This window comes from Neofelis nebulosa, chromosome 9 (assembly GCF_028018385.1).
Source record: "Neofelis nebulosa isolate mNeoNeb1 chromosome 9, mNeoNeb1.pri, whole genome shotgun sequence".
In the NCBI taxonomy this organism is placed as follows: Eukaryota; Metazoa; Chordata; class Mammalia; order Carnivora; family Felidae; genus Neofelis; species Neofelis nebulosa.
The window spans coordinates 44279722-44301190 of NC_080790.1; the positions used below are offsets into that span (position 1 = coordinate 44279722).

The 21469-nt window shown below is 36.0% G+C and overlaps 1 long non-coding RNA gene across 1 annotated transcript in view; it reads left to right on the forward strand.

Annotated features, from left to right (window-relative positions):
• The first annotated feature begins 5442 nt into the window (after positions 1-5442).
• The window catches only part of LOC131484836 (uncharacterized), a 117938-nt gene continuing 101911 nt past the window's right edge, over positions 5443-21469 (forward strand). Inside the window, exon 1 of the long non-coding RNA XR_009248465.1 lies at positions 5443-5727. This is a non-coding gene — a long non-coding RNA (uncharacterized LOC131484836). The remainder of the gene's footprint in view (positions 5728-21469) is intronic.

A 21469-nucleotide genomic window follows, 5' to 3' on the forward strand; every position in this document is an offset into this window, starting at 1 on the left:
CGGTACAAAGGAAAAGAAAAGAAAAGAAAAGGGAAGGAAGGAAGGAAGGAAGAAGACAAAGAGAAAGATCTTTAGTTGAAAAAGAGACATATGCACCAATTTGAAAATCTCAGTTCTCCATGTCAGCTGTGATATTCTAGGTAAAAAAGACATCATCTTCTTAGCATCCAGTTGTTTACAGCATGACAAATATTTGATGAATTCATTTGAAATAATATAGTGATTTTTCAAAGGGTTTGGAAAGAGAGTGGAGAATCCTCATAAATACACAGGAAACTTCTTGGATCTTTTGCTTCACTCTAACGCCATTGCTCATCAACCCATCCTGTGGGAGCTGATTCCATTGGGACAAAGTCAAGATAGACTACCACAGCTAGCCATGTCTGTTAATAGGAAAGAATTGCAATTTCCTTCAGGTGGGTGATCACAAAAAGTTGAGAATTAATGATAACATACATGTACTCAATTACAATAAAATCAAGTTTTAGTCATGTTTCAGTCTCCATAACTAGCTAAGGTAGTTGGAGGAGGGTTTAAGAGGAAGAGGGACAGATACATGTTCATAAGGCTAGCATTCCTAGTGTTATTTAAAATGTAAATCTGCATTTGTAATACTCTCCAAAAGACCTAATGAAAATCTTGAGCAAAACAGTACTTTAAGGCCCCAAGGGCATTCCTCTGGAATTTACATTCTGAGTTTTTTGTAAGCTCATGAAAATATACTCTAAAGTAACCCCATTCTTGGTTATGGGACTTTCAATGACTCTGCCCGATTAAAATAACTGTTCTGATAGCTTGAGGCCTTTTTGATGCTCCTTCTTAAGCACATATGGTGTTATGTATCCTAATGTAGTCTAGGAGTAACTTCATTCTATATGCTTCTCACATACAGAGAACACAAATATTTTAGTGTGTATGTGTAATAAAACCTCAGGTGATCTATTTTAATTTTTTAATGTTTATTTTTTTTTGAGAGAGAGAAAGAGAGATAGCACATGAGTGAGTGGGGAAGGGACAGAGAGAGAGGGAGACACAGAATCCAAAGCAGGCTCCAGGCTCCAAGCCATCAGCACAGAGCCCAACACAGGACTCAAACTCATGAGTTGTGAGATCATGACCTGAGCTGAAGTCAGATGCTCAACTGACTGAGCCATCCAGGTGCCCCTTAGGTGATCTATTTTAAAAAAGAGCACAGTTAAGATAATAATTCCCCTTATGAGTAGAATAATTGCTTTCCTTGATGTTTTCATACACAGAGAGCCAATGCAATAACAATAGACAAATTTCTGGGAGTGGCTAGACAGGCAAATATAAAGGCAGAAAGTCAGGAACACTGATTAATAAGGAGATGGAATCTTACAAATTAGGCCTCAGTGGCCTACAAAACTCCCTATCAAAGCTGATCCCCAAATCTGATTCCATTGTTGTGGCTAATCAGAGCCATGGGAAGGACCACAGGCATGTGTCTGTACCATAATGGCAAATAGGATAAAGTTACCTTTCTTCAAGATTGTGCAATACCCTGAGTGCCAAGATCAGGATCCCAGTCTTTAAATCTATCAAGAAGATAGAAAGAGAAAATTATTATCTAAGAAATATTCTAAAATTCATAGTACTTTATATTTATTTCTGAGAAAACATTACAGAAGATCCAACACTGTTTACAATGCACATGACAACACATCTTATGTTTGTGTTGTGTATGTAAATCCCCTAAATTTATGATTTTGCTTCACAAGATATAGAATATACTCCCAAAAGTCCCAAGTAGTGTATATAGAAGGTCAAGGGACTTTTTGAGGAAACTGACTTTCTCCCCAGAAAATGAGGAATATTGTGTGATTTGCCAAAAAGTATACAAACAACAAGAAGAAACACACTCATCCTTCAGCAGTTCTTGAATTCCCTTCATTTTCTTATGGTTTATGAAGGAAAGAGATCATATAAATAAGAAAATTGAACCCTTGTGACTTACTGACATTTTTATGGGATCAGAAGTCAGATTGTGGCCCCAAAGGAGAAGATTTCTTTTCAGTGATTAACATATTACCCAGAACTCTCTGGCTTCCTGGAATTCTCAGTAAAAATTCCAAATCTCTTGGCAATAACTTTCAAGCATCACAATATCTGCCAATAAAAGAATGATCATTCAAGTTGTGTTAAGCATGCTCTCACTTTGGTTGTCTGAGAGTCCGATTAGGGAAGACCAAATTGCTATTGTTCTGTGAGTATTGCTTGACATGAAGAATGTATCTGGAGTGGAAATCACTCAGTGCTACTTGGTGCAATAAACTAGGTGTGTACCTTGTTTGGGGAGAATGTTTATCATGGTACAAAGACCTCATTTCAAATGAGAAAAAAATTCAGGTTAAAAAGTATTTATGATTTAGAGCTCAGGATTTCCATCCCCTAAATTTATGATCTTTGGATAAATAAATGTGGTAAGACACTATGTGCAGCTTTCTTGGAAAACAAAGTTTCACTTAGGGAACCTGAAGGTGATATACTAAAGGGCACTAAGGCATTTGAAAAATTACAAATAGGCTATGGCAATGGGGAAAAGCTATATGGACCCACCCAGATAAAATCTTTGGGGAATGTAGCACAAAAAGAAAGTGAGCAAAGGATCCTGTGAGAGCCAGATGCTCATTCTTATATGAAGAGAACTACCTCAAGCAAGATCCACTTCAATCTGGTTGGAAAGAAGTTTGAATCAGGAAATAACTGTTGTCATGTTCTATGTAGACAAGGAAACTACATGACATAATAAGCCATTAATTGTTTTGCATTCTGGTATCATTTTCCAGATGCATACAGTCAAAATAACTTAATGAAAACATAAAAAAGTAATCATAGAGACAATATTCACTTCTTTGGAATTAAACAGAGCAGGATTTGACTCCAGTTGTGTCATTTCATCTTTTTTTTTTTTTTATAGAGAGAGTGTGTGTGTGTGTACCTGTGAATGGGGTAGGGGCAGGGGGAGAGGGAGAGAATTTTTTTTTTTTTTAAACGTTTTATTTATTTTTGAGACAGAGAGAGACACAGCATGAATGGGGGAGGGGCAGAGAGAGAGGCAGACACAAAATCGGAAGCAGGCTCCAGGCTCTGAGCCATCAGCCCAGAGCCCGACGCGGGGCTCGAACTCGCGGACCGCGAGATCGTGACCTGAGCTGAAGTCGGACCCTTAACCGACTGAGCCACCCAGGCGCCCCGAGGGAGAGAATCTTAAACAAGCCTAGTGCTGAGAGCCTGACCTGGGGCTTGATCTCATGACCATGGGATCCTGACCTGAGCCAAAATTAAGAGTCAGAAGCTTAACCAACTGGGCCACCCAGGTGCCCCCCAGTTGTATGATCTTGATAATACCATCTAACTTCTTTGGTTCTTAGTTTACTCACTTTTTTTTTTAACCCAGGAATAACATTTCCTGCCTTCATGGAATTGTGAGTATTAAATGAGTTATTCCACATAAAGGATTATGTATGTTAACGTCAAAGTGCTGTAACATTTTTGAGTACTCAAAAAATATTTTCAGTGGTAGTACTAGAAGTAGCAGAATATATGACCTGAGGCCCAGAGAACTGATGATTTGTAAGGTCAATGGTTGGTGGCAGAATTGAGTTTCAAATTAGATCTCCAATCTCCCTTCCAGGGATTTTTCTACTACATCACATGCCCTAAAAAAGCTCATCTCTGAGCTTTGATGATTTCATGTTCCAATATGATCAGGACCTATCTGGCCTCTTCAACCATGAACTTCCCTTATAGTCTAATAAAAAAAAAATGACACAAATATATAGAGGCAAGCAGCAGTAGCAAGTCAGGATTTCATCAAGGAAAAATAACAAAGTCCAGTTAGCTAATGCTGCACTCAATTTGCCAGTTTAGCTTTAACTTCTCCAAGTATTTTGTACATGAGATGCCCATCTTCATTCAAACTGTTGCATTTGAATTTGTAATATTACTTTCAAATTCAATTTTATTAAAATTGAAGCAAAAAAAGAAAAAAAAGAAAAAGAAAAAGAAAAGAAAAACAGAGGGTGCCTGGGTGGCTCAGTCAGTTAAGAGTCCAACTTTAGATCTTGCAGTGCATGAGTTCGGACTTCACATCGGGCTCTGTGCTAACAGCTCAGAGCCTGGAGTCTGCTCCCTCTCTCTCTGCCCCTCCCCTGCTTGCCCTTGGTCTCTCTGTATCTCAAAAATGAATAAACATTAAAAAAAAATTAAAGAAATAAATTGAAAAAACCAAAGCAAATTGAAAGATGGGTTCTTTGAAATAAGGCAGAAGTAGAATTCAGAAACCACAAATGACCTCTTATTTATGCATTTACATACTTAAGTATTTATTCTCTTAAAAGATGTAAAAGAACTTATAATTAAAATCATTCCATTGGTCAATTTTTCTGCCTCAACTGCTCCCAGGTGTCCTCTGATATTTTCTGGAGTCCTGCAGGTTGCCAAGCACTTGTGGTGCTGGATCTGTGGTGAATCAGTGAAGGTGTGGCAGCCTGAGATTTTATTCTAGCTATGGACCTGGATGTTGATAATTTTGCCTTATCTAAGTATATTAGGCAGAATAATGACCTGTCAAAGATGTCTACACCCTGATCCATGGTATCTCCGAATACATTACTTTATATGGTAAAGGGATTTTGCAGATATGCTTCAAGTTGAGATGGGAGAGGATCCTGGATTATCCAGGTGTGCCCAGTCTAAGTATATGAGTCATTAGCAGTGGAGAATTTTCTCTGGCCACAAGGAGAGATGAGGCAGAAAGAGGTCAAAGAGATTTCAAGCATAAGAAGTATTTGTGCCATTGTTGCCTTTCAAGATGGAGGAAGGGATCCACTAGCCAAAGAAGGCAGACATCCTCTAGAAGCTGAGAAAGTCCCCCGGGCCAACAGCCAGCAAGGGAATAGGGCCTGCAGTCCTATAATAACACGGAACTGAATTGTATCAACAAATTGTATTAACGTGGAAGCAGGATTTTCCCTTGAGCTGACACTCTGATTTCTAAGCAGACAAATCAGCTGGACCCACTCGGCTTCTGATCTGAAGAAATGCAAGATACAAATTTGACTCATTTTTAGATACTAGCTTTATAATTTCATCACAACAGTATGCATATAGGTTTTTGTTGTTTGTGGTTTTTTTCTTTTAATTTTTTTAACGTTTGTTTATTATTGACAGAGACAGAGACAAAGCATGAGCATGGGAGGGGCAGAGAGAGGGGGAGACACAGAATCTGAAGCAGGCTCCAGGCTCTGAGCTGTCAGCACAAAGCCCGACGTGGGGCTCGAACCCACAAACCGGGAGATCACGACCTGAGCCAAAATCGGACGCTTAGCCAACTGAGCCACCCAGGTGCCCCAATGTTTTTTGTTTGTTTGTTTTGTTTTGTTTCTTAATGCTATTTTGACCCAGTTTTGATGCCCTCAGTAGAGGCAGGTCAGTTCTCTTTCTTAAGCAGCTGAATCCAGGTCCCAATCAATTCCCCTATCTGGCTCTTACCCTCTGGGCCACCACACACCCACCCTAATACTCCCAGGTTCAGTTACCAGACTCTCAGGGACAGCCCCTGTGCTCTAGAACCTGCTCACCTCACCCATTCCTTTCCCTGGAAACCACAACAAATGTGCCTGCCAGTGGTTTCCTTCTCTTTGCCTCCTGACTGACCCCAGCGCTTCCCCCAGAGTGTCATGGCCGTCTTCTTCTCAGGCAACTGTGAGTAAACATAAAACCCTTACCAGTGTCTCTTTCTTCAGCTGTATCTGGTCTCATTATACCTCACCTGAACTAATGTGGGTAGAACACAGGGATAGAAAACTAATACATGAGGTTACACCAAGGTTATACAATGACTGTCATATGTTCCAACCCTCACAATTCACTTAACTGTCCTGAAAAGGAGGCCATAGGTTTATTGGGGTACTTGATGGCACTTTCTTCCCTTCCCCCTCATTAGCAATTCTGCTGCAACTCTGTCCTGTTGTAACATTTTTATTTACTGGTGAGACAGAATTAAGAATATAGGCTTCAGAGTGATGTTCAACCTATTTCTGTGAAACTCTAATATCTCTAAACATGTATTTCCTCATCTATGAAATTAATAAAGTTGCCTTACCAGGTTGCTGTGAGCATGAAGTGAATAAAATGTGTTAGTATATGCCTTTGCTTGGTAGAGTGCCTGATATTCAATAACATAATATAGTAGCTACTGTTTACTGTTATAATTAACTTTGGGATTATTCTTGTCCCACTGAGTCTCTCCTTTCCCTTTTACTGGCTCTCTATTCTCATCTTTCACTTAAAAGATAGATTCACAGCAAAGTTTATGTATCAGCATTCTCACCATCTTCTCCTTCTCTTTTTCTCCCTTCCCCAACCACATTCAGGGGTAAAGGCCAAAGAAGAAAATGCTTCAGTAATTTGACAAACATGCCAAAAAAGTACCAAAATGATTTAAAGAACCATAAAAACATTATTCGAAGTGAAAGAAGTCAGGCAAAAGAACCACATATGTTTTCCAGGATTTCCTTTTTAATTCCCAGACAAGTTCTTGTTTCCCCAGCTGAAATCACAACCTTAGGCGATGAGACATTGCCAGCAGTTAGCTGTTGTTTTGGAAATGCCTTGGAGGTAGGCTGCAACTCCTTTGTGAGTTGAGCTTAAATCAAATGAAATAGCCACCATATGTTTGACAATAGAAGTTTACCGGGTAACTGCAAGTTCACACAAATACTGACTATACCCTAGAGATGGTGCTTTTAACAGATCTCCAAGTGGTCATATATTACTGTTGTCCACAATGCTGCCAGATCCTGGTAACAGTAGCACTGGGATGGGAGGAGATATGGGAAAAGCCATACATGAAAATGCCCCAGACTGCTGATATTAAAGTGTCTGTAGATTCCCTGGGATAGAGAATTTTCCGTTGATTCCGTGACTTCATTTAATTGCCAAATGTCTGCACTGGTTGATTTTAGTTGTTTTGCTTTTATTTTTATTATTTATACAGAGAGCAAGTTCACCTATTCCTCATTTCACTGTTCTAGAACTGATTAAACATTATTTTTAAATGCATCATTAATCTCTTCTATGTTTGCTGATTTTTCATCTATTGTATCTATCAGTTAATCATAGAAATTTGTTAAATCTCAATTTGATGATAGATATTTTTTTTTTAGTTCTGTCAATTTTTGTTTTATATGTTTTGAGACTATCTTGGGGACTTGATTTGATTTGATAAGGATTTTGATTATGTATAGTATAGTTATACCAGCTTTAATTTGATTATAACTTCCCTAGCATATATTCTTCCAATTTCTAAATTTTATGCATAGTTAAGTCATATCTTTTTCTTATAACAAGTATCTGAAGTAAAAATTTCTATTCTGACAGTCTTTCAAAATGTAACTTTTGGTCCATTTACTTTTATTGTAGCTGTATTACCCCATTTAGAGTTCCCTCTGTTACCTTATTTTGTGCTACTTGTACCCCTTTTAAAAATGTCTCTTCTTTCCTACCTTAATTTGAGTAATTTTTCTTAGTTAACTATCCAGTAGTTTGGAGGTTATATACTTTATTTCTATTTTATTATTTTAGATATTTTGATGTGCACATTTAAGGTATAATCGCAACAGTCTTCTTACTTTTCTTACCTTAAAATATTAACAAAGATTATAAAGCACTTCAACTATAATTGGTAAAAGTACATGGTATTGTTTTTGTTCTTTTAGATCTGCATTGATATATTTTTAAAATTTATTTATTTACTTTGAGAGTGAGTGAGTGTAAGTGGGGGAGGGGCAGAGAGAGAGGGAGAGAGAGAATCTCAAGAAGGCTCAGCACTGTCAGCACAGAGCCAGATGCAGGGCTTGAACTCATGAACTGTTAGCTGAAATCAAGAGTCAGATGCTTAACCAACTAGGCCACCCAGGTGTTCCAACTACAAGTAATTCAAAATTACTTGTTCACATTTACCCATATATTCACCATTTTCATTGTTCATCATTAGTTTACGTTTCTCAGATATTATACCTTGGATACTTTCCTTCTGTCTGAACTATAACCTTAAACTTTTCATGAGTAAGTGTTGGTTGGTAGACAATTATCTTTTTGTTTGAACAAATCTTTATTTTTCCCCTATTGCCAAAAGAATGTTTTGTAAGCTATACAATCCTAGATTGAACAAGAATATTAATATATTGACAGTGTCATTTTTGGTCATCTGGTTTCTATTATTTTTGTTAGAAGGCAGCTGTCAGTCCAATGTTTACTCCTTTTTAGAATATCTGTCTTTTCTCCCTGGTTGAAATATTTTTCCTTTGCAGTATTAGACTCATTCTGATGTATCTTGATGGGGATTCATTTTTATTTGTCATGATTGGGATTTTTGGCATCTTGAATCCATGATGTTCATGTCTTTTATAAATTCTTGAAAATGTTTGTTATGGACTGAATTGTGTCTAACCAAATTAATATGTTGAAGTCCTAATCTCCAGTGCAATAGTATTTAGAGATGCCTTTGAGAGGTAACAGACTTACATCAGGTCATGAGGTTTGGGCCCTAATGTTGGGATTAGTGCCCCTTTAAGAAAAGACCTCAGGTTGTTTTTTTTTTAATATCTTTGTCATGTGAGGACACAGAAAGAAAATAGCTGCCTGCAAGCCAGGAAGGAGTTTTCACCAGAAATCAAATTTGCTGGCACCTTGAAACTTGGACTTCCCAGCTTTAAAACTGTGAAAAATAAATTTTAGTGGTTTACACTATCTAGTCTATGGTATTTTGTTATGGCAGCCCAAAATGACCAAGACAGTTCTAAATCATTATTACTTCAAATATTTCTTTGCCTAATTTTTTCTCTACTCTTTTCATTTAACACTTTTCATCTGTTTCACTTTCCTACTTTCTAGACATTTTTCCCCCAAATCTATCTTACAAGTAATTATTTAGTCTCTAATCCTGTTCAATGTGTTCTTTTAAGAAATTTTGTGTTAGTTTTCAGTTTTAGAGGTTATGTTTGATTATTTTGTGAGTATAATTAACTTGTTTTTAAGTTTCAGATGTTAAGTTTGCAATTCCTTCTTTTTTATTTAAGTATATTTAACAAATTGTTATGTTCTTCACTTGATAAATCACAGTATCTGAAGATTTAGGGATTTGATTTTATATTTTCTGCTACTGTTTTTTTAGTGGTTCATGTGTGTTTGTGATCGAGAGAGAGAGAGAGAGAGAGAGAGAGAGAGAGAGAGAGAGAGAGAGATTTTTGAATGGAGATATTGTAGTTTTTAAAATTAGTCTATCAGGAAGCTTTACTGCCTGATTGAAGATAAGTTCCTCCAAAAGAGAAATGTTTCCTTTAATCAAGAACATGAGAACACTGAAAAGCCACTTTTTAACTCAAAATCCCCTTAGAACACTAGGAACATGCAAACTGGGACTTCACATACAGGTGATCACATACAGTTTAGTGATCATGAATTATTTCTAACATAGATTTTTCACTGTAGGGCCTGTTTTGACTTGAATTATATACTGTTAGTAACAAAGGAATATTGGGTTTATTTCTAATTCATCTTTACATGGAAGGTGCTGTATTTCAGGGTCAACGTTGTGCTAATGGTAGGCTTGTTTCTCTTGGATTCTCCACTTGGATGAGTCCTAGACTTCCTTCCTCTTCTCTACACACTGAGGGGCTGCTAAAATCAAAACTCTGTGGTCTTCAGTTTCAGCAAATGTTCTCAAAGGAAAAATTGCTTTAATGCCAAATTTACCTGTCGGAATTCCTACTTCCTTAAGCCATCTTTGACCTTGAAATATTTATTATTAGACCATCAGGTCATTGATACAGTTCAAGAAATTATTTTAAAGCGATTTTTTTCAAATGTTTAGAACATGAGTGTCATACAGTTTCCTATTATTTCATCCTGCCTGAAACAGAAGTAAAAAGAGTTGGTGTGATTCTATTGTACATAGAATTTCTGTTACCTAAAATTACTACTCTGTTGTATAATTATCTATATTTTGTGTGTGTGCATATATGAAATACATATTATATATTGTATATATTTACTCTGAACCTGGTATCTTCCCCTCTCTTTACTGGCCCCCACCATATCCATCCTTTGTTAATCACTCTTCCCAGTCTAAGTACGTTGGCAGTTATAACATCAAATGGATTTCACTCTGCCATGTGACCTGACACTACACAGAGCTGATATTAGGATTAGTATCAAATAAAAATTGTTGTTTATTAACTGACTACAGTGCTGGTGGTTTCCTCAAATCTAAAATTGGGGGCCTTAATTAAAAGTGAAGACAAACAGGGATGCCTGAGTGTCTTAGTCGGTTAAGTGACTGACTCTTGATTTCGGCTCAGGTCATGATCTCACAGTTTGTGAGTTCAAGCCCCACGTTGGGCTCCAGAACCTGCTTGAGATTTTCTCGCTCTCTCCTCTCTCTCTGTCCCTACCCCATTCACTTGCTGCCTCTTTAAATAAATAAACTTAAAAAAAAAATTTTAAATGAAATCAAACAAAGGAGGGCTATGCACATGAAGTATTTACAAATGTGATTTTCTAACACCGTATCCCCCCTTCTGCTGAGGTCGTTCTCTGATGTTCATGAATCTTGTTCCTCAGTAAATCAGATCTGCTTCTTTTTGTCTTTGATGATTTCAGTAGTTTGTATATATGGCAATTCATGATACACAACATTTAATCTTATTTGGCATTAAATAAACTCTTACAAATTAAAGGATTAATTATTTTTCTTCAATTTCAGGAAATGCTCAGGTTCGGATATTTCCTCCCCACTGTGTAATTATTAGTGTTCCTGGTGCTCTTATTACACTGATGTTGACACTTTAACTTCTGCCTCCCTCATTTCATCGCTTTATCCTTTCCTTCTAAGTGCTGGGTAAAGTTCTTTACATTGATCCACTGACTTACTCATTTATTCTCTGAATGTGTTCATTTTGATGGCCAACCTATCCACTGAATGCTTTCGTTTAACCTCCTGCCTCCACCACTTATGATGAGCTTTCCTTTTCTTAGCCTCCTGCTAAGTGATGAGAGTTCATGGCAGTTTAAGTGCTCTGGCTGCTCTAATGGCATACTACCACCCCCAAATTGCTCAGCCCAATTCTAACCGCATCTTTCAGTGCACTTAACTTAAGATTATTAACGATAAAATGTCTCCCATATAAACGGGGAGATGATTATGGGGAGTGGTTGCTGCTGTTGCTTATTTCTTTTAGTTTTGCTTTTGTTTAATTTACAATGGGATTTTTCATGAATAGTACTATTATAACAATCTAAAATTCAGCTTGGTAATATTTTCATCTCTGTCCCTAGAATTAGCTTTATTTTATAAAATTGAAGATTTTGACTTCTACTTAAAAATTGGATTCATTCTTCTTATAAAAATATATGAAATACTGTATATTAATGTCTATTTAGTCAAAACAAAGATAACACCTACATAGCCTGCAAAAGAAAAAAAATATTGAATATGAAAATTTTTCATTGTATTAGTGTTCCTGCTCTTTTAACAGTGTTTAATCATGTTAATACAACTCCACCATATGTTATTTTTGACATATCAAAGTGGTTTTACTCTCAAAATATTTTTTCACTTGTTTGCCATGAATATAGTCTCTCTTGATGAATGTCTCACCTAAATATGCACCTGGAAAAAAAAAATCACTGTTGTTAGGTGGAATTACCTGTAAAATGTCAATTAGATTAAGTTTGTTGGCCGTGTTGTTCTATATCCTTACCTATTTTCTGTCCTTAAATGTTATATGACTATTTAAATTACCTGTATCATATTGGCTGAGTTGTGCTAGTTTGCACCTTTAGAGGAATTGATCTAGTTCATCTACATTGTTAAATTTATGTTTATAGAGGGGCGCCTGGGTGGCTCAGTCGGTTATGCGTCCGACTTCAGCTCAGGTCACGATCTCACGCTCCGTGAGTTCGAGCCCCGCGTCGGGCTCTGTGCTGACTGCTCAGAGCCTGGAGCCTGTTTCAGATTCTGTGTCTCCCTCTTTCTCTGACCCTCCCCCGTTCATGCTCTGTCTGTCTCGGTCTCAAAAATAAATAAATGTTAAAAAAATTAAAAAAAAAATTTATGTTTATAGAATACTTAATTGAATTTCTTTATTATCCTTTTTATGTCTGTAGTCTATAGTGAGGTCTCTAATACTAGTTTTATATTATTTATGGCTTTTTCTTTTTTTTCCTCAATCACGCTAAATGTTTGTCAATTTTCATTGATATTTTCAGAGAACCAATCTATGTTTCATTGACTTTCTGTATTTTATCTATTTTTATTAATTTCTCCTGATTTTTCTTATTTACTTTCTTCTGGTTTGTTTACCCTTTCTCTTCTAAGTTCTTGAGATGGAAGTTTACAGTATGGATTTGAACGTTTTCTCTTTTCAAAGATATGCATTTAGCAGTATGAACTTTCTTCTCAGCACTGCTGACCTGCATACCATACATTGTGATATGTTGTGTTTTTATTTTCATTCAGTTCCATGTACTTTAGAATATCTATTTAGACTTCCACCTGGCATCATGATTACTTAGAAGAGGGGGAGGTGTTATTTGTTTGTTTGTTTGTTTTTAGTTTGGAAATATATGCACATTTTTCTGTTATCTTTATTGGTTTCTAGTTTAATTCATTGTTGCTAGGAACACACTCTATATGACTTCTTTTTCTTTTTAATTATTCAGTTTTTTTTTTAATGGCCCAGAACATTGTCTATTTTGGTGTATGTATTGTCATCACTTGAATGTGCTATTAAGTAGAGTAATTATGTTTAATTATTGATAGTTTAGGACACAAGCCTGACATTTTTATTTTCTATTCTCCATTTTTGTTTCAGTGTTTTCTTTTTTATGCCTTCCTTTCAATAACTTAAACATTTTTTTTGAATTTCATTTTTATTTCCATATAGTGTTTTTGGATGTATCTTTTTCCAACTTTTATAGGGGTTGATATAGGTTTTATATTATATATACATAACATATTCCAGACCACTGGTGTCATAATCTTACAGTTTGAGTGAAGTACAGAAACCCTGCCTTCTTCATGTCTCCATACCCTCCTGCATTTACAATATAGCTTCTTCAATATTTTGTTTACATATATTTAAGCAAAATCAGATGGTGTTATAATTTTTTGCTTCAAACATCAAACACAATTTATAACACCCAAGAGAAGGTAAGCCTACTACATTTAACCCGTATTTTTGCTTACTGTGTTCTTTCTTCATTCTAGATATGCTAAAGGTCCTTCCTTGTTATTTACTTTCTGTTTAGAGAACATCCTTTAGCCATTCATTTAGAGTGAGTCTGATGGTGACAAATCTTCATTTTTCTTCATATCAGAATTTTTTGAGAGAGAGAGAGAGAGACAGAGAGAGCGCGAGCAAGGGAGGGGCAGAGAAAGAGGGAGACACAGAATCTGAAGCAGTTTCAAGGCTCTGAGCTGTCAGCACAGAGGCCAATGTGGAGCTTGAACCCAAAGACCGTGAGATCATGACCTGAGCCGAAGTCAGATGCTTAGCCAACTGAGCCACCCAGGCACGCCTTCAACTGAGAAGTTCTTAATTACCTCTTCATTCTTGAAGGATATTTTTTCTGGGTGTATAGGTTTCCAGGTTGACAATATTTACGTTTAGCACCTGAAAAATATTCTGCAATGTCCTTTTGGTTTCCATGGTTTCTAATGAGAAATCTACTGTCCTGCAAATGTTTTTCCTTTACAGGCAAATTGTCATTTCTCTCTTATTGCCTTAAAGAACTTTTGTCTCTAGCTTTCAGGTGGCTCGTAGTGTGGATTTCTTTGTATATATACTATTTGGGGTTTACTCATTTTTTAAAATCTGTAGACTTATATATCTTACCAAATTTGGAATTTCAGTGATGGTCTCTTTGAGTATATTTACAGCCCAACATCTTTCTCCTTTTTTTCTTTGATTTCAACAATACATTCATGCTAGAGTTTTTGTTATAGTCCCACAGTTCCCTTAGGCTATCAGTTTTATCTGGCTACTTTCTCTCACTATCTACATTTGCTAATTTCTATTACTCTATCTCCTGTTAGCTGATTTTTTTCCTCTGTCTCTCCTCTCTGCTGCTGTGTTCATCTACTAAGATTTTTATTTGAGTTACTGTATTTTCCTGTTTTATAATTTCCATATAGTTCTTCTTTTTATCTTCTATTTCTTTGTTGATTTTTAAATTTCTTGGATGGAACTTTTTATTCTTTTAAATTTTGTTTCAAGCCTGTTTGTAGTTTTTCACTTATATCATACTGATTAGTTATCTTTTTTTGTCAGATGATTCTAAAATCTAACATCTTGGTGTTTATTAATTTGTCTAGTCAATTTGAGATCTTTCTGGTCCTTAGCATGAGTGCTTTTTCAATTGTATCCTGATCATTTTTGTATTATGTCAAAGGATCTTAATTATACCATATATTCTAGCTGACTTTTTCTGACACCACTCTGGCAGAAGAAGGGGATTGCTACATAGTTACTGATAGTAGGAGATAGAAGCCTAGATTCTCTACTTGGATACTGTGGATACCTGAGGGAAGGGGGCTCCTCATTACTGTTGAGTAGGGGTGAGAATTCTGGCTCCCTATGTGGTCTCCACTGACACTGTAGTTGCATTGATCTCATAATTGCTGGGAAATGAGGAAAATGCTGATTGTCCACTAGACCTCTTCTGATACCACTTTTTTGGGGAGGACTATGGTTCTTGTTACTGCTGTGGCTAGAAATCTTGGCTTTGCACATGGTTTCTATTGCCACTGGAATAAGTGTCCAATGTTAGTGTCCAGTAGGAATGAAGGTCCTGGCTTCCTGTTCATCCTTCTGACACCACCCAGCACAGTTAGGGCATATATCATTACAGTCTTCCAAGAAAAGATGTCTAGGATTCCCACTTGATCTTTGTTGTCATGAGTACAGGTGGAACCACAGTTTTTTTCTGTGGTGCTTGGCTGGAGTAGAGAATACTGTCAAAGGGTTTTCTTCCTTGCTGGGCTACCACTTCCTGGTCTTTGACTAGGGAATTCAGGTTTTTGTTGTTGTGTTTATTGTCATTATTGTTTTTCCTCTTGGGTCTGTGCCCCTTAGTGTTTCAGTGTCCTAGCTTCTTTGCCTCCAAAACTGGAATATGTGACATAAAAGGAAATTATTTTTTTAATATTATTTTTTTGAGAGAGATAGAGAGAGAGAGACAGAGACAGAGATGGAGTACAAACAGTGGAAGGCAGAGAGAGAGAGAGACACAGAATCTGAAGCAGGCTCCAGGCTCTGAACTATCAGCACAGAGCTGGATGTGGGGCTCAAACTCACAAACTGTGACATCATGACCTGAGCCAAAGTTGGATGCTTACTTAAGCAACTGAGCCGCCTAGATGCCCCCATAAAAGGAAATTTCAGAGAACTCACCACCATGTCATTCCTGAAATTCCAAGTTCAGTAGGACTTCTGCCTTCTTCTCCACACTTTCCAGAGTCTCCTTTTTGGGTTTCATGTGTAATATTGAGAGTATTTAGTTGTATCTAGGAAAATAGGGAAACATACCTACTCCATTTTCCTGAAAGCATAAGTTCCAGATTGAATGTTGTATATAATTATATTGTATTTCCAATACTGGATTATTATTTATAGCTCTTTTAAAATAATTTTGTAGTTTACCATAGAGTTGCAGTATACATCTTTAATAGTAACAGTCTACCTTCAAGTAATATTATACTACTTCATGTATAGAATTAAAGCTTTATTAAAAATGGACTCCCAGTTTCCTCTATCCTTTTTTGCCATCATTATTTTAATATATATTTACCTTTTACATATGCTATAAATATACTGACCATTGATAATCTTTTTGTTTAGACAGTCATTTTTTGAAGTAATTAAAATGCCAAAATAATATTGTATTTACCTTCAAGTATGTCACTCAGAGCACTCTTCCATTTCTTTGTGTAGGTGAAATTTGCTTTTTGGTGTCATAGTCTTTCTGCCTGGAGAAATTCCTCTTGACATTTCTTAGAAGGGATGCTGGCAATGAATTTTTTGTTAGTCTTTATCTGGAAAAAAATCATTATTCCTCCTTTATGTTTTGAAGATATATTTGCTGTTAGGATTTTTTTTTCTTTTTTGCACTTTAAAGACATCATTCCATTTTCTTCTGATTTGCATAATAACTTCTAACAAAAAGCCTGTTGTAATACTTATCTTTGTTCCTCTATATATAATGTGTCTTTTATTCCTCATTACCTTCCATATTTTTTCTTTATTTTTAGTTTTCAAGAGTTTTATTAGGATATATCGTGTGTGTGGGGGGGGGAGGGATGTGGCTGGGAGGGGAGATTTATGTTGTTTAGTCTTACAGAAGATCCTTGGATCTGTTGTTTGGTATCTTTCATTAATTTTACAAAATTATCTGCTCTTATCTGCTCAAACATCTTTCTTCTTTTCTCTGTCTTGCTCTTCCTTCTGGGATTACAATTACATATGTGTTAGACCAAATGAAACTGCCTCGTCTATCTTGGAAACTTCAGTTGTTTTTATTTGCTTTTCTCTTTGTACTCCAATTTACATTGTGGCTATTGATCTAGAATCATATTCACTGATTCTTTTCTCAGCTGTCAGTCTATTGATGACCTATTGAAACTAGTTTTCATGTTACTGTATTTTTATGTCTACCATTTATATTTGATCCTTCATTATAGTTTCTGCTAAAATTCATCACCTGTTCATTCATATAATGGACCTTTTCCAGTAGATCATTAAATATTTTAATCATAATTATTTATATCTCCTGTCCTAATATCACTGTAATATTTGAATCTTATTCTGTTGACAGTTTTGTCCCTTGACAATATTTTTATTTTTCCCTATTCATTTGTATGTTTCATCATTTTTGGTCAAAAGAGATATACCTTTTGTAAGGTAGTAGAGATTGAGTTAAATCTTATTTATTCTTGGAAATGGGCTTTCCTCTTATTTTTCTAGTCCTTTGCATGGAGGATTGAGTGAATTGAGCTGAGATTAGAGTTTTTGCTACTAAGGTTTTACTCAGTACATCACTAGTCTTTAAATTTTTCTAGCATTGCCTTCTGTTTAGAGTGGAGCTAGAGAATTGTTTATAATATTTGCTGAATTCTGCATTTAAATTTCCTCTCTGTTCCTGTATCACAAAGAGCATTTTGCTTCTTGCTTTTGCTCCTTCCCCTGCAGTATTTTGGACTGCTCTTTCTTGTTCTTTTACACTTGCTAGCTTTGTGGCAGAGCCAGGGGAGGTGGAGGAGAGGGGTCACATGAAGGAGAAAGTCTTCTCTGTTTTTCTGGTTCAGCCTTAATCTTATGCAGATGGTACATCCCTGAGTCTCAGGGATAGTCTTTCTCAGAGATCTGGCCCTGTCCCCAGTGGAAAGGGATCTTTGATGATCTGGATGTTTTCCTGTCCCTTCCCCAAGGAAAGAGGGATTTCTTTTGTTTCCTTTAAACAGTTATTATTATTATTATTATTATTTTTAATGTTTATTATTTTTGAGAGAGAGACAGAGTGAGAGTGGAGGGATGGGGGTGGGTCGGAGGAGGGGCCGAGACAGAGGGAGACACAGAATCTGAAACAGGCTCCAGGCTGAGCTGTCAGCACAGAGCCCTTTGCAGGCTTGAACTCACAACCAAGAGATCATGACCTGAGCCGAAGTCGGATGTTTAATGCTTAACCTACTGAGTCTCCCAGGCACCCCTCCTTTTGCCAGTTTTGATAGGTATTTATCTGTACTGAGAATATGACAGAGTTTATTGTTCTTTCCCCAGCTGATGTTGAATTTTCTTCCTTGGGGAGTAGAGAAGAAGTATCCGGGCAAGGTTTCAAGTTTTGCTCCCATGGCAGCTGCTGTTCCCCTTACCCAGGTCTTTATAATAAGAGATACTCTTTCTAGTCTCTTGCCCTGCTCCCAGTATTTCTCATGATAACTTAGTGACGCCAGTGGAGAGGAGCCAATGAACTGGAACTCTTGTGTTTGCAGTTTCCAAAATTTCTATACTTTCATACTAGTCTATAATCAGCATTCAGATATTGATTTATATTTATTAAAAATTCACAATGAGTTATATGATGATTTGTGTCTTCCATAGATAAGCAAGCAACTCCTTTACTCTCTCCTTGGAAGAGTATCTTATATTTTGGGCTAGTTGATTTTCTTGTGAGTTCAGCTCTGATACATTCAAGAAGGTTGTAATTTTGTAGATTACTGTTTTTTTGTTGTTATTGTAAGTGTGGGTGGGAGTGATGGTCTTTTCAACTTTCCATATCCCAAGACAAAGTTGAAAGTTATGGTGACATTTTAAAGTAAATTGTGCAATGGGATTTGTAACTCTAAGATAAAAGATACACTTTTGCCAAAATTTGGAAATGACTAAGTAACTAAATATGAGGATAAAGATAATACAGCCCTTAGTTTCTGAAATGTTATATGAAGTTAATGAATATGAAACATTATGTTTTAGTTTATCCAGAGTGACCACATTACTCTTTCTGTATTAAATGAGGCTCCATATATCAAAGCTCTAAGAACAGTCTCCAAGAAGGAAACTTATACTACTCATGGTATCTAAAGCTCTCCCATGTCTTTCTGAAGAACAGAGAAAGAGGGATCAAGGAGGTGTTTGTAGCCATTAGAAAAATAAGCTGACTCTAAGTGCTAGCTAAATTCCTGAAATTAAATATATATGTATATGTATATATACATATATATATTTATATACATATATATATACATACATTTATATATGTGTATATATACATACATTATGTATGTGTATATATATATAAATACATTTATATATATATTATATACATATATATACACATATATATGTATATTATATAATATATATATATATTTATTTATTTATTTATTTATTTTTTTACATACAACGATAAATGATGAAACTTACTTCCCAGAACCTTCTCTACTTGGGGACTTCAATTTACAAATCTCTCTCACAACATGCTTCCCTAAACTTCCGGGATAATTTTATCCATAGACACAAGTAGAAAACCCACCTTTGGTTTATTTTCATAGCCCCATGTGTTTTAGGACTTCTAAAGGAAGTACTGTTTTGATTCTTGCAAGAGGTATAATACAATTACACCCTCAAATATTTCTATAAACAAGTGGATTTTTTTGAAGGAGGATAACATGGATTACATTTCCAATTAAACTAGTCAATCCTAAATTTTAAGTAACAATCAATATTATAAATATTTTCTTTCAAAATCAACCTGTGCTTATCCTTGAAAAATTCTTGCCCTTAGAGTATTCTAGAAATTATTACAAAACAACAACAACAACAACAACAACAACAACAACCAAACCAGACAAGCAAAAGGGTGAAGGAAGATTGCTGAAACCTTGACTTTCATTTTGCTTTAGCTTTGAGAGAAGCAGCTATTTTTATCTTGCTGATTTATTTATGAGACATAAGAAAGAAGTCGGTAGTGGAACATTTCCTCTGAACTGGATTTGAGCATCAAGGAGAAAACCATAAGGGACGCTTTGGTTACAATAAGAACCGACCCTACTAGTACCCTGATTGTGAAACACAGCTTTTGTGACTGATGTTGTTGTTTGAAAGGGTTTCCTTTCTTGATTAGCTTTCATTCTCACCTGTTCTATACTACCTGGTCCCTGCTGAGCTGACCCTGAGAATAAAGGTGTTTTTGTAAAGTTTTCAATTCTGTTCCCTGCCAGTTGGAGTTCAAAGTTTGTCTGAACTCCATGGAGCTTTCTTGATTCACATGCAACTTTTCGGCTTTTGAAATTTACCCAGTAAGAAAAGAACAAGGTTTGTGGCCAGTATCAGATGAAAATACTAGGACAATTGTGAGATCTTGTAAAGCCCATTGTATGCAGCATATCTCACAAATGTAACAGGAAGGACCCCATCTGACATTCATGGCTCCTATAGGTTACTCTGTCCACAGTCCAGCATGTATTAAAGAAAAATATATCTCTTATTTACTTGTCTTTTCTGAGTGGTTCTTTATGTGGGTAAATATTCTGCACTTTAAGAGATTTTTTTTTAATTTAGTAAAACACCTCAGTTAGTTTCAAGATATGTAAATAATGGCCTTGTCCGGAGATAGAGAACTCTTCTTCTTAACAGGTTAATGAAAATGTTTAGGTTTTTGACTAACACCTGAGGGAAAGGGATAGAGGAAATCTAATAATATGGTGAGAGACTGGGCCTGGAGAGTAAATACATGAAGATCTCTGAGGTACTGTAATGAAGAGAGAGATCTAGTATCAAATTTAGAGTTTTTCTTCATCACGCACTAGTATACAATTTCCCAACCCCTGCTACCCCAAACCTTCAATGACTACCTGCCATACAATATTATGTGTTGTAATATTTGATGCTAGAGATGGGTGGATGAAGCAAAGAGAGACCATACAATAGAAGGATACAGCACAATGGTGAGTCACTAGATGCAGGAACTAAGTAAACAGGCAGGTTTAAAGGCTTCTGCTTTAGCCTCTGGTTTTCTTCCTTGACTAACAGGAAAAGACTATTGAATGAATTGCTGATGCTTATGCTCAGAATCATATAGCATATCAGTTTTCTTCCAACAGTCAAGGCCAGTAAGAATGGAACGAGTCATTAATAGCTAGATTCTAAGCATTGTGGCAAATTAAAATGTCTTTTAAAATATTTGGTATTTAAATGAAAAGTGAGAAAACAGGTAACAAATATAGGGATTAAATGGGTCAAATTAGAAATTTGCTGGGCAAAAAAAGCAGTATGAAGTTGGGACATGCTCAGACCTTTACTCATTTACCACTGTGGTAGATATTAGTGCTGTTCACCAATATTTCCGGTTGCTTTCCTTACCTGTTTCCATGATCCAGAAAGTAAATATCTTTATAAAAGCGCAATCTTGGTTCTTCAGATGAAGGACAGGTAACCTGGAAAAATGCGTGGACTCTCAACATACTTTATGTAAGCAAGAAATCAATCTTGGTTGTTTAAAACCACTAATATTTTGAGATTGTTACCAAACAAATCCTAATTAATGCCATCACCTGCATTCACATTGTTTTTAGAGATGTCACAAAGTAGTTGTATGATACACTTATCCTATCTTAGGCTTTAACAGACTTCTTTCCTCAGCATTTGTAAAACTTGTTTGAGAATTATTTTTATTTGCAGGTAGCATCACTACATGTGCTTAATCCTCCCACTCCTCAAACATCAAGCCATTAGCATTATCTAAGGCATAGATCAATTCTTGTCAATGGTGTCTTAATGAAAGTGTGTTGCAATTATTTTGAGGTATGTCTCAAGTGATCTATTTACTAATTATTATTAAATACATAAGTTCATGAGTGGAATAACGTTTTCCAAATTAAAGTGGGTTC